Source organism: Hemitrygon akajei, chromosome 6, assembly GCF_048418815.1.
Source record: "Hemitrygon akajei chromosome 6, sHemAka1.3, whole genome shotgun sequence".
NCBI lineage: Eukaryota > Metazoa > Chordata > Chondrichthyes > Myliobatiformes > Dasyatidae > Hemitrygon > Hemitrygon akajei.
Window position 1 is genome coordinate 36,717,500 of NC_133129.1, and position 16,773 is coordinate 36,734,272.

The 16,773-nt window shown below is 41.6% G+C and overlaps 1 protein-coding gene across 3 annotated transcripts in view; it reads right to left on the minus strand.

The window, feature by feature from the left end:
• The window catches only part of irf2b (interferon regulatory factor 2b), a 64,081-nt gene extending 59,492 nt beyond the window's left edge, over positions 1 to 4,589 (minus strand). The window contains exon 1 of one of the 3 annotated variants that reach the window (XM_073048108.1): positions 4,344 to 4,589. The gene's annotated coding sequence lies outside the window, so the exon portion shown is untranslated. Of the gene's footprint in view, positions 1 to 2,783; positions 2,892 to 4,343 lie in introns of those variants that run through there. The other 2 variants (XM_073048110.1, XM_073048109.1) reach the window with 2 other exon arrangements.
• Positions 4,590 to 16,773: the final 12,184 nt, after the last annotated feature.

Genomic DNA, 16,773 nt, shown 5'->3' on the forward strand with positions numbered 1-16,773 from the left:
TTCCTTTATGCATTGAATTGCTGCCACATAATTGGCACTAACGAGCAGGTATACAGGTGTACCTAATAAGGTGGGTACAGGATGCATATAGGAAAATGGCCTGATAGATGAAAAACCAGGTACTGTATTTTCAGACTGACTGCAAAGAAGGCTGGTATATATTACACACTGTACCTACTAACATGATGACAAAATGGAAACAGATTTCAATTCCAATAGCATTCCCACTACTAACACCAGTGTTATTTATCTCAGATAACTCCTATATTGGGTGAGTGAAGGTAACCATCTGTTGTTACCATGTGTAGATTGCCAAAAAGGTATTAGATTCAACACCTTTTTAAAGGAATTTAACATCTGTTTTACAGTCATTATAATGCTGACTATTCCTTATTTACTTCTCTTTCATGCTTTTGTTAACTCTAGCTATAATCCTGATCAAACTCCAACTTTCAACCCTCAACAGTATAGGTTGTGTGAATAAAGACAACGATGTCCTGATGAATGGAATATCTGTCCCTGTGAAGCAACATGGGAAATAATGTTTCTGTGTGGTAGAACTAGGGAATGGGAATGGTTCTGCCAACCTCCCACTATGGTTTCAACAGATGCCCAGTATTCAAGTCCTGCTTGGTTCTATTCATGGAGGATCCAGAATTCAGATGAAGCGTCTTTGACTTATGTGCCTCTCTGTCCACAAATGATGCCTGGCCTGTAGTTACTATTTTTTATGTATTTTAGATTTCCACCAATTACAGTACTTTTTTAAAAAATTTCTAATATGTCAACACTCCTTCAGTAATACCTCCTAAAATTCAAAGTCATTTTATTATCGCCATTGACTACCCTGAGATTCATTTTCTTGCAGGTGTTCACAGTGGAACAAAGAACTACAACAGAATCAATGAAAAACTACATACAAAGACTGATAAGCAACCAATGTGCAGCTCCCAAAGCTGCCATGGCCAGCACAGGCATGGTGGGCCGAAGGGCCTATTCCTGTGCTGTGAACTATACGGCTTGATCAGATGCTCCGTAATTCCAATTGCTGCTCTTGTCCAAACTCACATCAAGTCATGTTCACTCTTCACCCCTGTCCTCCTAAACCTAGGCTTTTAGCTGTCCATTGTTTATAATCACCTGAGTATTCCAACACCTCCATTTCTGGCTCCTCAGGCATTCCAGATTTCAAAAGCTGCTCTTTAGCAAGACCCCAAGTCCTAGAACACCTTCCCTAAACCTTTCAGTCTCTTTCCCAGTTTACCATATTCTTTAAAAACTTATGCTCTTCTATTATGTCCTTAAATGGCTCATGACCACATTTTTCTTGATGATACACCTATGAAGCACCATTCCAATGCTGCTATATAAATACAAGATCCTGTTGTTGCCATCTATCAATATTTTGCCCTAAAAAAATTGTTTTATCTACTCATTCCTAGACTCGAGCCTTGCACATGCAATGCTTTGTGATAACATTGTTTCAACTTCCAATGCTGGAATTTTAGGGCTCAAAAGTCGTATTTCCTCATATTTTTGGAGCAATTTTATTTTAGCTTTTATTGGATTCTGCTGTGTATTTTATGCATTTTATAGCATTGGTAGGATTCACATTTACTCCTGAAGAACCTAACTTTTCAAACCATGTTATGAACTACAGATCACGAGCAACTCTAATGCTCAGTCTTGAAAATGGAATAAACTGGTGAGGCCAGCACTACCCTTGAGCTCCAATTGTTTATTCGATACGCTCATAATTATGTCATAATTACATGACTCAAAGTGGCAGGGCAGGAAAAATCAGATTTTGACATGATGGCTCAATGAATCTGTTTAATTTTGAGCGTAACAATGTGGATCACGTGCCAAAGAAATCTTTGCAATCACTTTTCCATAATTCCAGGGCACTGCTGAAATCGCAGTGGAACAATCAGTGGTGGATACAGCCCATGCACCACAGGTAAAGCCCTCCCCACCACTGAGCCTGTTTACAAGGGGTACTGCCACATCCATCAAGGACCCCCACCATCCAGGCCACGCTCTCTTCTTACTGTCACCATCAGAAAGGAGGTTTAGGTCCCACACCACCAGGTTCACAAACAGTTATTACTCTTCAACCAGACTCCTGAACCAGCGTGGATAACCTCATTCACCTCAGCCTTCAACCTACGGACCTAATTTCAAGGATGCTACCATTAATATTCTCTGGATTCATTCATTTATTTTTAATTGCACTATCTGTCTACTTTTGCACATTGGTTGCCTGTCAGTCTTTATGTATAGTTTTTCAAAAATTCTATTAATATTTATTTTCCTGTAAATGCCTGCAAGAAAATAAATCTCATGGTAGTATGTGAGGGCACACTGTATACTTACTTTGATAATAAATTTACTTTGACCTGGAGCGGAAGATCCAATCCCAGCTCTGCCCCAACCTCCCAAATCCCACAACACTACTCTCCTACTCACACATTACACCACAGGGACAGGTTATTCCACCCTTTACGCACACAATCCTAATCTGTTTGTCCTCCAACCCCTTAATATGTGTTTTCCATGACTTTATAAATCATCACTCTACATACAGCCATTCTCCTTGAAAACAATGTTTTCATTCTTTCTTTTAATCCTTCTGGAAATCTTATACTGTGCACTTAAAATTCCCCAAGATTTTGAAGTGCAGAAACAAGTTATTTTACCAACACGCTTGCTGGGGTTTGTGCTCTCACCCTACTTCACACCTCCCTCTTCTTTTTCACTCCCAAGTAACTTTCCAACTCTACCTTCGATTCAACTCTCAGCCATGATGGACCAGACTCGAAGGGCCGAAAGTCCTAATTCCGCTCCTGTATCTTGCCGTTTTAAAAGTCATCTTTCTCATCTGTTCCATGCTGCTGCACGTTCTCAGCATTCTCTAAATAAAGATGTTGCTACCAGCTCCAGGCTGCATTTATAAATTACTCTCTTACATTGATAGCCACTTGGACTGGAGATTTGACCTTTTGTGAACACTCAGTCATTTTACATCTTTCTCACTGAGTCACCTCCCATTCTCCTCCATCTCCAACCTCAGCCATCTCGTCCTTCGTTAACTGTTATACTGTCAGAACTGCTCTCATCCTTTACACTTTGTTCAGTGTTCTTACATCCTTTTCTAACATGGAGAACAAGTACAGTACTCTTAACTGCTGTTAAACCTACACTTCAAATATTTTAGGACATAACGTACGTAAATGTAGGTATTTTTTTTAAAAAAACATATCCTTCTATGCTGTCATTTTCCCAACCGACCTCTATGCGAACAAAATTTTTTTTGCTGGAACTAATTCTTGAATTATATAACGCAACCGCGACTACGTCATCTCGGAACTGTGCTTTTACATAGCACATTCATTGGCTGTAAGGGCAATTAATCAACGAATGGTCACATGTCATTGTCTATTGCAAATGTCAATCATAATCCTAGCGTCTCATTAGTCGTTGGAGGTGTCAATCAAAATGCAGCCTGGACCATGGCGCACCCAGATCTCGAGAAGCTCAGAAGGCGGAAGTGAGTTTACTAAAAACATATTACAACAAATCAAAAGTAAAGCTTCCAAAACATATTACTGCAGCCTAATCGCTGTTTTGTTAGAATCTGTCCATCTATACACTTTAACTGTAAGACAATCCTATTTCTATATTTAAAGCAGGTTCAAGGGAATGTCCTAAAAATATATCTTGACGCAGTTGTAGTGTTATGTAAAATATTACACACTGAACTCCTTACACTTTATCATTTAATGCGGCTCCGTTTACAATGTCTCAATATTTTCTTCGGATCATTTCTATCTGGTCTCTTTATAAACTGAGAATCTATAAACCGAAAGTATAATTCGCCCCTCCATGTTTCAAACCACATAACTGTAAAAAAAAACTGACAACGATCAGCTCTTGGATTTTTACAGTTGTAATGCAATCTCAAAAAAACCGACGATGCACTGTGCCCAGTTTAGTTCCTGACCATAAATTGTGCCAGCTCAATCCGAAAGCTATCCATATAATTAGCGTTATTTGTAGGGAGATATAAATCTAGCAAATATATTGCATGATCGGCTATGGTCCAAGTCCCTCATTAATTAAATTAACATCAGTTGTTTTGCAGAAGTGTTTTTGCTAAAAGCGAAACTAAAACTACCAAACCCTTCGCGCAAAAGTTGGAAACACTTTTCGTTTTCCTTTTGCAGCGGGCCATCTCGTGTTTTTTTTAAAGGCACAAAACTCTTCCAAATCGCCTGTACTTATTTTTTTCTTTTAAATCGACTTCAATGCATTCGGAATCTTTGCGAAAACCCGCTCATTACCTCCAAATTCCCACTTCCAAATGAGTCCTGGGCTTTTTTTTTCCAAAGTGGATGACAGCGGGTCGGTCACGTTGATGGAGGGAAAAAAAACACTCCAGAGGCAAATACAAGTCCCCCGTCCTGCCAGATGCAGAATTAGATCGAAAGTAAAAGAAGAGGCCGGAAGACTGGAAATTCCCCCCTTGCGATTTGTTTTCGTGTTTGTTCCTCAGAATTTACAACATCGCCTGGGCGGGACCCGATCGCCGACTGCGGAAGTCTTTCGCAAACTTTCATTGGCCGCATCGTTTTCTCGGAAATTCATTTTCAGTTTTCACTTCCCTGTTCAGCAGGCTGTGAGTCAGTGTCCATGTCAGTACACCAGCGAGATGAGCCACACACGGAGTGAAAGCGCAACCTTGCGACCATTCCGCTGGACGCATTGTCAAATATTATGGGAGTTACATATTGCTCCCTTAGAGGGATAAAGTAATGTTCGGTTTCATCATAATAAACGTGCTAAGGAGACCGGGTTTATAGTTTTCGTTTCATTTGCTTAGAACATCTATTTTTTTTTATTTCAACAAACTACAGAAATTGAAATGTAGTCGTGATAACTGAATCTGAATGATCAAAATATCAATCTGAAAATGAGGTGAGGGAGGATGTGAAATGCATTCTATGACACAGACTTGCCAGAATAGAGAGAACTTTTCTTTAAATAGAAACCCACCCACAGCAACTGTAGCTTCTTTGCGGCTCCTTGAGCTTCTAACCGCGGTCGCAGATCGGCTCTTTAACCGTAGGCCGGTATCTCCGCGCCATCTCCAAGCCAATGGAACTCGGGGTTTCTAACACCTCTTCGTCCGAACGTTTTCTTTTGGTGCCGTGACATTTGGCATGACCAGACCGATGAAGCTTTCAGCAGCTCAGAACTCTGTCCCTGATGCAAACTTACAGTTGCTGTGGTATTTCTGCTGCATACCTGCTTTGACTCATTGACTTCTTCGTGGGATGTGGTTATCGCTCGCAGTTTATTGCTTGCCCTGAAATGCCCCTTGAAGGAAATACCATCTAGAAGAGGAGATACAAGTCAACATTCTTGTGGGTACAAAATAGAACAAAGGCCAGAGCAAGACTGGTGGATTCCCATTTCCAAATGGCTTTGAGTGAACCTTGTGCCTAAAAATCTATTTGTTTTATTGTATAATGTTAATTGAATTTAGCTCCACCATGGATTGTTCCAAGCCCGGCTGTGAAGGAGAGTTGGGCACAGGATTAGCGACTCCATCCCGTAAAAAAAACCAGAGCTAGAGAAACGCCAACAGAAGCTTCAAAGACCTCATCCCTGGGAGAGAGCGGATTGTCAAAGGTGGATTACACCTGGAGACAATTTGAAATACTGGCCCAGGACTGAGGAGTCTGGTGAGCTGTTGGCAGCGGCCTACGACCCAGTGGGGGTGATGGGCTTTAAAAAACCCCAACTATGGGAATTTGAACTCAAGTCTTCAGTCTCACTCTCATGGAGGCAGAAGGCGATGCTGGGGTGTTTTATAACAGTTTCTTTTCGCAAGAACAAAGATGCTGAGGGAATCTTGGGAAAAGAATATATAATTGGGATTGCGAATGGATTAAAGTGAAGATACTATAAAGAATACTGTCACGTGGTCCAGGAGGATACATTCGAGGTTGCCCAGATACATAACATGGCGCTGTCTATAAGCAGTTTGTATGTTCTCACTGTGACCATGTGGGTTTCCTCCGGGAGCTTCAATTTCCTCCTGCAGTCCAAAATCATACAGATTAGTAGGTTAATTGGTCACATGGGTGCCACTGGGCTACATGGGCTCATTGGACCAGAAAGACTTTTACCATGCTGTACCGCTGAATTAAATAAATAAATAAATAAATAAATAAATAAATAAATAAATAAGAAAGAAAGAAAGAAAGAAAGAAAGAAAGAGATTCAAGTGGGCCCAGACCATAATCTTCCACACATCAACCTGTGGATTGCAAAAATTGTAATTTTAGCTGGGAGAACTTCCACAACCAGAATCAGGCTTATTGTCACTGGCATGTGACGTTAAATTTGTTAACTTAGTAGCAGCAGTTCAATGCAATACATAATCTAGAAGAAAGAAAATAATAATAAGAAGAAGAAATAAATTACAGTATACGTATATTGAATAGATTAAAAATGTGCAAAAAACTTTAATACTGTACATTAAAAAAGTGAGGTAGTGTCCAAGGGTTCAATGTCCATTTAGGAATCAGGTGGCAGAGGGGAAGAAGCTGTTCCTGAATCAAATCAAAGCAGCAATAAGCAACAGCATTGGCTGAGTGGCAAGACAAAGAGTGGCAGTGAAGAGTTATTTCTCCTATCGGAGGAATACGTACAATAGTGTTTCACAAGCCTGATGTGCATCTCTTGTGTTCATCACTCTCTGACCCAAAACATCAATCATCCTTTACCTCCACAGATGCTGCTTGACCCACTGAGTTCCTCCAGCAGTTTGCGTTTTGCGCCAGATTCCAGGGGAATTGGACTAGCTGGATTGCTCTTGCATTCGGCCAGCCCTGACTTCATGGGCCAAATGGTGATTTCATTGTACCTTACAAAATTCTTATTGTCAAATGTACCAAGAGACAGTGAAAAACATCATTTCAAAATACTGATAATTTCAAGACATAAGTTCCTTATTTCGAGACGTAAGTTCTTTAAGGTAGTACAAGGTAGCACGGTAGCCTAGCAGCGAGTGTAACACTATTATAATCATGGGTTTCCTCAGGTGCTCCGGTTTCCTCCCACTTTCCAAAAATACACAGTTTAGTAGGTGAACTAGTCACAGAGATGTAATTGAGCAGTGTGAGTTTGTTGGGCTGGGAGGGCCTGTTAGCTTGCTATATCGCTAATAAAAAAGCAATAGTGGAATGCAGAGCATGGCTTTACAGTTGATATCTCCCCTGGTCTGGGGGACCCAGAACATATCTCAACATAAGAGACAGTCACTTACATGAGGATAACTGGTGTCTCTTTGCAATACATTACACGGTGGAATTTGTAAAATATATTCAAGAAAGAGTTTTATACATTTTAAGATATTAAGGAATTTAGAGCAATCGTTTCACAGATTGGCACTCAGAATTCCCAGTGAAAGAGCTCTGATTTGGAGGAGCTGTGTCTAGACTAGGTAAAGACAACAGTTTTGCTTCGATGAAAGCTATACTTGCATTTATATAGCAGCTTTTACAACCTCAAATATTGCGTAGAACTTTAATCAGAGTGGTAAATCTGTGGAATTTATTGCTATGAGTGGCTGTGGAGGCCAAGTAATTGGGTGTATTTAAGGCAGAAATAGATAGGTTCTTGTTTAGCCGGGGCATCAAAGGGTGTGGGGAGAAGGCAGGGGAGTGGGGATGACTGGAAGAATTGGATCAGCTCATAATTGAATGGCAGAGCAGACTTGATGGGCTAAATGGCCTACTTCTGCTTCCATATCTTATGGTCTTCTGGTCTAACTTAAAGCTCAATGAAGTGCCCCTTTTGAAGAGGAACCATTGGTTTAATGCAGGAACTGTGAGACCTCCATTGGTCGGGTTTGACCATGGATGTTATGTCTGAGCTGTCTCAATACGCAAGCCTGGGCATTACGATATGGAGAGTAAGCTGTTGCCCATGTAGCAAGTTACCCCCTCCACACGTCTGATGAACCCAAAGAAATGGCAGAGACTGATACAGTTTGGCACCAGCAGCATCGCAGGAGTTACCAATCAGCGTTGAATTCATTGTAGGACTGCCTCAGGGACTCCAGCTCCAGATTTTTCCCTCAAGATTTACCCCTGAGGCCTTCACCATGAATGGGTATAGTTGCAAGGCAGCGGAGGTTTGAGATCAGAGTTTGCTTTCTCCTGGATGAGCTGCCAACTACGGCTGACAAGCCCCAACTACGCAAAGTGACTGGTTTTAAGGCACCAGTAACCTGCCTTTGCCCCTTCTCCTGTCAGTAGAAGTGGTTCTACCGGGCTTTGTAGCTAAGCCACACATGAAAGCCAGGAGCTGGACTTGGTTGTCAGAGGCTCTTTGAGGCGCACACCAGTGGAAGCATTTAATAGGTAGTGGGAGCTGATCCCCATCACTACTCCTTGCTGTAACAAACTTGAGGAAATGTAACAGTCAATTTTCATATCAACAATTTCCACTAACAGCAATGTTTCAAAATGGAAACATTAATTATGTGGCATTAGTTGATGGATGAACATGGGTAAGGATGATAGAGATAATATCATCTATTGTTCTGCATTGTCGTGCCATAGGGATATTAAGACCAAATGTGAGAGCAGTCAAGGCCTCAGACTCAATCAGTCATACAAGCAAACATACTTCCAACAGTGCAGAACCCCCTGTGCTTGGGGCTGCAGCAGCACAGAAGGAGGCAATTTGACTTGTCAAACCTATAGACTCTTAACTTAAAGACGAGAGAATTTGCAGATGCTGAAAATCCAAGCTACACACACAAAATGCTGGAGGAATTCAGCAGTCCAGGCAGCACCTATGGAAAAAGTCGATGTTTTGGGCCAAGACCCTTCATCGGGGCTGGAAAGAAAGAGTGAGAAGGTGGGGGAAGGGGAGGAAGAAGTACAAAGTGATAAATGATAGGTGAAACTGGAAGAGGGGATGGGGTGAAGTAAAGAGTTGGGAAGCTGATTGATAAAAAGGGCTGGAGACGGGGGAATCTGATAAGAGAGCGTAGAAGACCATGAGAGAAAGGGAAAGGGAAGGACCACCAAAGGGAGGTGATGGGCAAGTAAGGAGATGAGCTGAGAGAGGGAAACAGGAAGGGGAATGGTGAAGGACATTCAATTACCAGAAGTTTGAGAAATTGATGTTAATACCTGCAGGTTGGAGGCTACCCAGATGGAATATAAGGTGTTGCTCCTCCAACCTGAGTGTGGCCTCATCACGGCAGTAGAGGAAGCCATGGACTAACATGTCGGAATGGGAATGGGAAGTAGAATTGAAGTTGGTGGCCACCGGGAGATCACACTCTTCCTGGAAAACGGAGCATGGGTGCTTGACAAAGCAGTCTCCCAATCTACTTCGGGTCTCACCAATACACAGGAGGCCACACTGGGAGCACTGGACACAGTAGATAACCCCAATAGACTGTAAGTGCCTGCAAGTAAATGAATCTCAGGGTAGTATATGGTAACGTATATGTACTTAGATAAAGAATGTACTTTGAACTTTGATCTTGCTTATTTGTCTGTTTAAATGCTTCTTAAAAGTAGAAATTCTATCTGATTCCATCAACTCCTCTGTCATAAAAGTTATGGACTCTTTCATCTCTTCTTCAGTTCTACTTCAGGTCCACGATCTCTCATCAGCTCTCATATAGTTGACTCATATATGTTTTATATCCTGGCAAGTTCCCCAGGTAAAAATAAGTTGGACAGACAAAATATTGCCTGTTAAATATTTTTTAATGTGGAGTAAAAACATCCAAAAATTTGAATTTGGTGAGTGTGAAAATTTTGTTTAGAGAGGAAAGGAGCAAAGGGAGGGACAAGACTGCCAGATTAACATTCGGGGATGCAGGAGCATTAAGCAGGATAAAGATGGAGGAAAGAGAGAGGCATTTTTGATTAAGGGGACTATCACAGAAGTAGCTGTAGGTTAAATTACTGAATGATCATCCATTGAGAGTTTATGGGTGGAGCTGAGAAATAAGAAGGGTATGATCACATTGTTGGAATCGTTCTGTAGGCTTCCAAAGTCAATGGGAATTAGAAGAACTAATATTCAGGAAGATTGTGAAAGAATAATAGGGTTTCCATAATAGGGGAGTTTAACCTCCCTAATGCAGACTTGGATTGCCATATTGTTAAGGGATTAAATTTTTTACTTCAGTGGTTGGTAAGTTGATGGAGAAGATCCTGAGAGGCAGGATTTATGAACATTTGGAGAAGCATAAAATGATTAGGAATAGTCAGTATGGCTTTGTGAAAGGCAGGTCATGCCTTATGAGCCTGATTGAATTTTTTGAGGATGTGACTAAACACATTGATGAAGGAAGAGCAGCAGATGTAGTGTATATGGATTTCAGCAAGGCATTTGATAAGGTACCTCATGCAAGGCTTATTGAGAAAGTGAGGAGGCATGGGATCCAAGGGGGCATTGCTTTGTGGATCCAGAACTGGCTTGCCCACAGAAGGCAATGAGTGTTTGTAGATGGATCATACTCTGCATGGAGGTCAGTCACCAGTGCTGTGCCTCAGGGATCTGTTCTGGGACCCTTACTCTTTGTGATTTTTATAAATGGCCTGGATGAGGAAGTGGAGGGATGGGTTAGTAAATTTGCTGATGACGTAAAGGTTGGGGGTATTGTAGATAGTGTGGAGGGCTGTCAGGGGTTACAGTGGGACATTAATAGGATGCAAAACTGGGCTGAAAAGTGACAGATGGAGTTCAACCCAGATAAGTGTGAGGTGGTTCATTTCGGAAGGTCACGTGATGACAGAATATAGTATTAATGGTAAGACTCTTGGCAGTGTGGAGGATCAGAGGAATCTTGGGGTCCAAGTCCATAGGACACTCAAAGCTGCTGCGCAGGTGACTCTGTGGTTAAGAAAGCATACAGTGCATTGGCCTTCATCAATTGTGGGACTGAATTTAGGAGCAGAGAGGTAATGTTGCAGCTATATAGGACCCTGTTCAGACCCCATTTGGAACTGTGCTCAGTCCTGGTCACCTCATTATAGGAAGGATGTAGAAGCCATAGAAATGGTGCAGAGGAGAAATACAAGGATGTTGCCTGGTTTGGGGAGCATGCCTTATGAGAATCGGTTGAGTGAACTCGGCCTTTTCTTCTTGAAGTGAGAGGTGACCTGAAAGAGGTGTATAAGATGATGAGAGGCATTGATTATGTGGATAGTCAGAGGCTTTTTCCCAGGGCTGAAATGGCTAGCATGAGAGGACACAGTTTTATGGTGCTTGGAAGAAGGTACAGAGGAGATGTCAGGGGTAAGTTTTTTTATGCAGAGAATGGTGAGTGTGTGGAATGGGCTGCTGCTGACAGTGGTGGAGGCGGATACAATAGGGTCTTTTAAGAGAGTTTTGGATAGGTACAAGGAGCTATGAAAAATAGAGGGCTTTGGGTAACCCTAGGTAATTTCTAAGGTAAGGACATTTTCAGAACACCTTTGTGGGCCAAAGGGCCTGTATTGTGCTGTAGGTTTTCTATGCTTCTATAGGGTGGAATTTGTTAAATGAATTCAAGGAACTTTCCTGAGACAAAATATTGAGGGTAATTTTAGGGAGAATGCAAAGCTTGACTTACTCTTGGGAATAGGACAGGGCAAGTGAATGAGGTGATAGTGCAGGAGCATTTAGGGACCAGTGACCATATTTTATTAGTTTTAAAATAGTTATGGAAAGGGTTAGAACTGGTCCACAGCTTGAAGTTCTAAAATGGTAAATTTTAGCATTAGGAGGCAGGAGCTTGCAAAGGTTGATTAGAGTAGGCAAAGGAAACACAGGCAAGCAGGATGTTTTTAAAGGTGAGATAGTGAGAGCTCAAAATCTTTATTTTCCTGTTAGATTGAAGGACAAGGCTGACAGGAGTAGGGAACCCTAGATGCCTAGGTTTATTGAGTCCACGGCCAGGAAGAAGAAGGACACAAGGATCCAGTGAATTTCTGGAGTAGGAGTCCACTCAAGAAAATCAGGAAGAGAAAAAGGAGGCTCGAGATAACTTTGGCAGAGAAGATTATGGAAAATCCAAAGTGATTTTGTTAGTATACAGACTGAGCATCTCCTTATCTGAAATTCCAGAATCCGAAAAACTCTGAAATCCAAAATTTTTTTAGGGCTGACATGACATCAGAAATGGAAAATTCCACAAGGGACCGGGAAGGTTTCTAGGCAATGCGCAGGTCTCTGCACACCACAGACAATTCTGCAAAGTGATCTCACATATGTAATGAACAGAAGTTATTGACAAATTGCAAAACACTGCATAAAGTGAAACTGTTCTGCATTGAAAGAGTGGATTTGTCAGTGTTGTGGTGAACACATGCCACTTAACAATATGCTGATCTTCAAACAAGCAAAGATCTATTGTGATGAACTAGAAATTGAAAATAATTGTGAATATTCAGCAGTCTGGTTTCAGAAATTTAAGAAAACGCACTGCATTAAACTTTTAAAGATTTGTGGTGATAAAGCATTTACTGATCACGAAGCAGCAGAGAAATTCATTGGTGAGTTTGCCAAGATCATCACTGATGAAGCCTAATACACTAAATGGCTGTATCAGTACATATGTGTGAGGAACAAGTGTAAAACAAAGACTGCTTACGGGTAGCAGATTAAGTTCAGAGTCGGGAATAATGGCGATCCCAAACTATCTCATTATATGCTCCAAAATCTGAAATAGAAAACACTTCCAGCCCCAAGCATTTGGAATAAAGGGATACTCAATCTCTGTTAGGGAAAAAAGAGGAACCAGAAAGGGAAAATATAGCCCCTCAAAGACCAAAGGGGGCACCTTTATGTGGGACTGCTGGAGATGAGCAAAGTCCCTAATCAATATCTCTGCTCTGTTTTTCTCATGGAGAAAGACATGAAGACCTTGAAACTAGGAAAAGTAAATAGGGAGGTCTTGGGGTTATCTGCATTGGAGCAGAGGAGGTGCTGGATGTCTTAAAAGGTATTAAGGTAGACAAATCTTCAGGGCCTGATAAAGTTTATCTAATAACACTGTGGGAGGTGAGAGATAAAATGGTGAGAGCCCTTGATGTGATATTTGCACCATTGTTAGCCGTAGTGAGGTGCTGGTAGACTGGAGGGCAGTGAATATTTGTGCCTTTATTTAAGAAGGGCAACAAAGAAAACCCAGCGCACTATAGGCCAGTAAGACTAACATCTCTGGTAGGTATGGTGCAGCATGGATTCAGAAAGGGCAGGTCCTATTTGACAAACTTACTGGAGTTCTTTGAGGACATAATGAGTGCCATAGATACAGGGGAACAGATGGATGTCATATACTTAGATTTCCAGAAGGCGTTCAATAAGGTGCCGCACAAGAGACTAATAAGGTACGGTTGCATGGAGTCGGGGAAAGTGTATTGGCATGGATAGTGGATTGATTAACCAATAGAAGGCAGAGAGTTGGTATAAATAGGTGTTTCTCCAGTTGGCAGTCAGTGTTGAGTGGGGTACCACAGGGGTCGGTGCTGGGCCCGCAGCTGTTTACCATTTACATTGATGATTTGGAAGAGGGGACTGAGTGTAGCATAGCAAAATTTGCTGATGACACTAAACTGAGTGGAAAAGCAAATTGTACAGAGGATGTGGAGAGTCTGCAGAGGGATTTAGATAGGTTAAATGAGTGGGCCAAGGTCTAGCAGATGGAATATAACGTTGGTAAGTGCGAGATCATCCACTTTGGAAGGAATAATAGAAGAGCAGATTATTATTTAAATGGTGAAAGATCGCAGCATGCTGTTGTGCAGAGGGACTTGGGAGTCCTTGTTCACGAATCGCAAAATGTTGGCTTGCAGGTACAACAGATTATTAAGAAGGCAAACGGAATGTTGGCCTTCATTGCTAGAGGGATTGAATTCAGGAGCAGGGAGGTCAGGCTGCAACTATACAGGGTACAGGTGAGGCTGTACCTGGAGTACTGTGTGCAGTTCCGGTCTCCATACTTGAGGAAGGATATACTGGCTTTGGAGGCAGTGCAGAGGAGGTTCACTAGGTTGATTCCAGGGATGAAGGGGTTAACCTATGAGGAGCGATTGAGTCACCTGGGACTATACTCTCTGGAATTCAGAAGAATGAAAGGGGATCTTAAAGAAACATACAAAATTTTGAAAGGGATAGATAAGATAAAAGTAGGAAAGTTGTTTCCATTGGTAGGTGAGACTAGAACTAGCAGACATTGCCTCAAGTTTCAGGGGAGAAGATTTAGGATGGAGATTAGGAGAAGCTGTTTTTCCCAGAGAGCGTTGAATCTGTGGAATTCTCTGCCCAGGGAAGCAATTGAGGCTTCTTCACTAAATATATCTAAGATACAGTTAGATAGATTTTTATATAGTAGGGGAATTAAGGGTTATGGGGAAAAGGCAGGTAGATGGAAATGAGTTTACAGACAGATTAGCCATGATCTTATTGAATGGAGGGGCAGGCTTGATGGGCCAGATGGCCTACTCCTGTTCCTATTTCTTACATTCTTATGCTCTTATGTAAGTGACTGCAAAAGATTTTGAGGGATATGATACACACACATCTGAAAAGACGGGTTGATTAGGAGTGGTCATGATACTCTTGTGTATGAGAGCTCTCATGTTAATGTACGATTGAGCTTTTAGATGATGTGACCAAGAAGGCTGACGTGGACGAGGTGACAGATGTGATTGATATGAATTTCAGAAAGGCCTTTGATAAGTTTTTACATGGGTAGGCTGATGCAGAAGGTTAGGTCGTTTGGGATCAAGGGAAAATGGTACACATTTGGATGCACAATTAGCTTGATGGTGGAAAGCAGAAGGTGATAGCAGAAGGTTGTTTCTCAGACTGGAAGACTGCCACTGAACCTCAGGACTCACACCACCAGCTTCATGAACAGCTATTACCCGTCAACCGTCAGGCTCCTGATCCAATGAAGATAACTTCACTCAACTTCATTTGCCCCATCATTGAAATGTTCCCACAATCCACAGGCTCCCTTTCAAGGACTCGTCACATGTTCTCAACATTTACTGCCTGTTTATTTGTTATTATTATTTCTCTCTTTTTGTAATTGCAGTTTGTTGTCCTTTGTACACTGGTTGAACACCCAAGTTGTTGCGATCTTTCATTGATTCTATAATGGTTATTATACTATTATGGATTATTGAGTATGCCCACAAGAAAATGAACCTCAGGTGACATATATGTATTTTGATAATAAATTTACTTTGAACTCTGAGCTTCAGTGGTGTGCCTCAGGGTTTGGTGCTAGGCCCATTGCTGTTCGTCATCTATATCAATAGTTTGGATAAGAAAGTACAAAGCATGGTTTGTAAGTCTGTAGACTAAAGTAAGTGATGTAGTGAATGATGGAGAAGGTGATTAGCTGAGTAAGTGGGCCGAGGAGTGGCAAGTGGAGTTTAATTCGGATAAGTGCAAGGTGTAATGTTTCAAAAGTCGAATCTAGGTAGGACTTACAGCGAAAGGCAAGGTCCTGAGGAGTGTTGTAGAATAGAGGAACCTTGGAGTACAAGCACATGGTTACCTGAAAGTAGATTCACAGGCAGAGTGGTGAAGAAGGTTTTAGGCCTGCTGACCTACATAAGTTGTGTATGGAAGTTGGGAGGTCATGATGCATAGTGCAGGATGCTACACTCAAAGTTCAGTTTTGGTCGCTCTACTATAGGAACGATGTTATTAAGTTGGAAAGATGCAGAAAAGATTCACAAGGATGTTGCCAGGCATTGGGGAGCTGAGTTATAAGGAGAGGTTGCACAGGCTAGGAGTTTATACCTAAGTGCTTAGAGGTGACCTTATAGAGATGTATGAAGCCATGAGGGGCATAAATGGATTAATGCACTCAGTCTTTTATTTCCCAAAGTTGGGGAATCAGGAGCTAGAGAGTGCAGGTTTAAGGTAAGAAGGAAAGAATTAAGAGGAACTTAAAGGGCAACATCTTTTGCACAAAGGCTGGTATCTATGTGGAATTAGCTGCTAGAGGAAATGGTTGAGGCAGGTACAATCACGATTTTTAAAAGACAGGTGGATTGGAAAAGTTCAGAAGGTACCAAGCCAAGGTCAAGCAAATGAGAATAGCTTGGAGGGGCACCTTGGTCAGCATGGACCCGATGGGCCAAATGGCCTGTTTCAATGCTGTATAACTCTGTGGCTCTCTATCTATGAGGTCTGAAGAGAATTAGTTAATATTATTCAGACATACTGGAAATCTAAAAGCCAAACACGCAAACAAACCTAAAAAATAGCAGCACAGGAAGAGATGGTGAAGTATCTTTACTGAAAATTGCAGGATTGTCAGCGCCAAGTGTTGAACAAACACTGAGAAGTATCACCAACTCATATTGATCAAACCTAGCATCTCAAAACTAAGTAGCAGATGGAGACAATTTGGCAAGCCAGGTGGGAGAGCAGGTTTGGAAGTGAAAGTCTGAGAGTCTTATTCAGTAATAGAAGGAAGTAGAGAGTGAAGAAGAAAATATGAGTGACTAACTGGAGGAATATGATAGGGAGATCAGAATGACGTCAGTAACCAAAGTGTAGCTTTATGTGAAGAAACTATCAGTCTGGGTGAAGGCAACATAAATATCAAAGGGAAAATTTAATTTAGGTAAAAATGCAGTCAGGGAAGAAGTTAAAAGAGAGGCTGACATGATCTTCTACTACCTAGACCTGATAGCCTTACATGGTTGGTTACTTATAAGT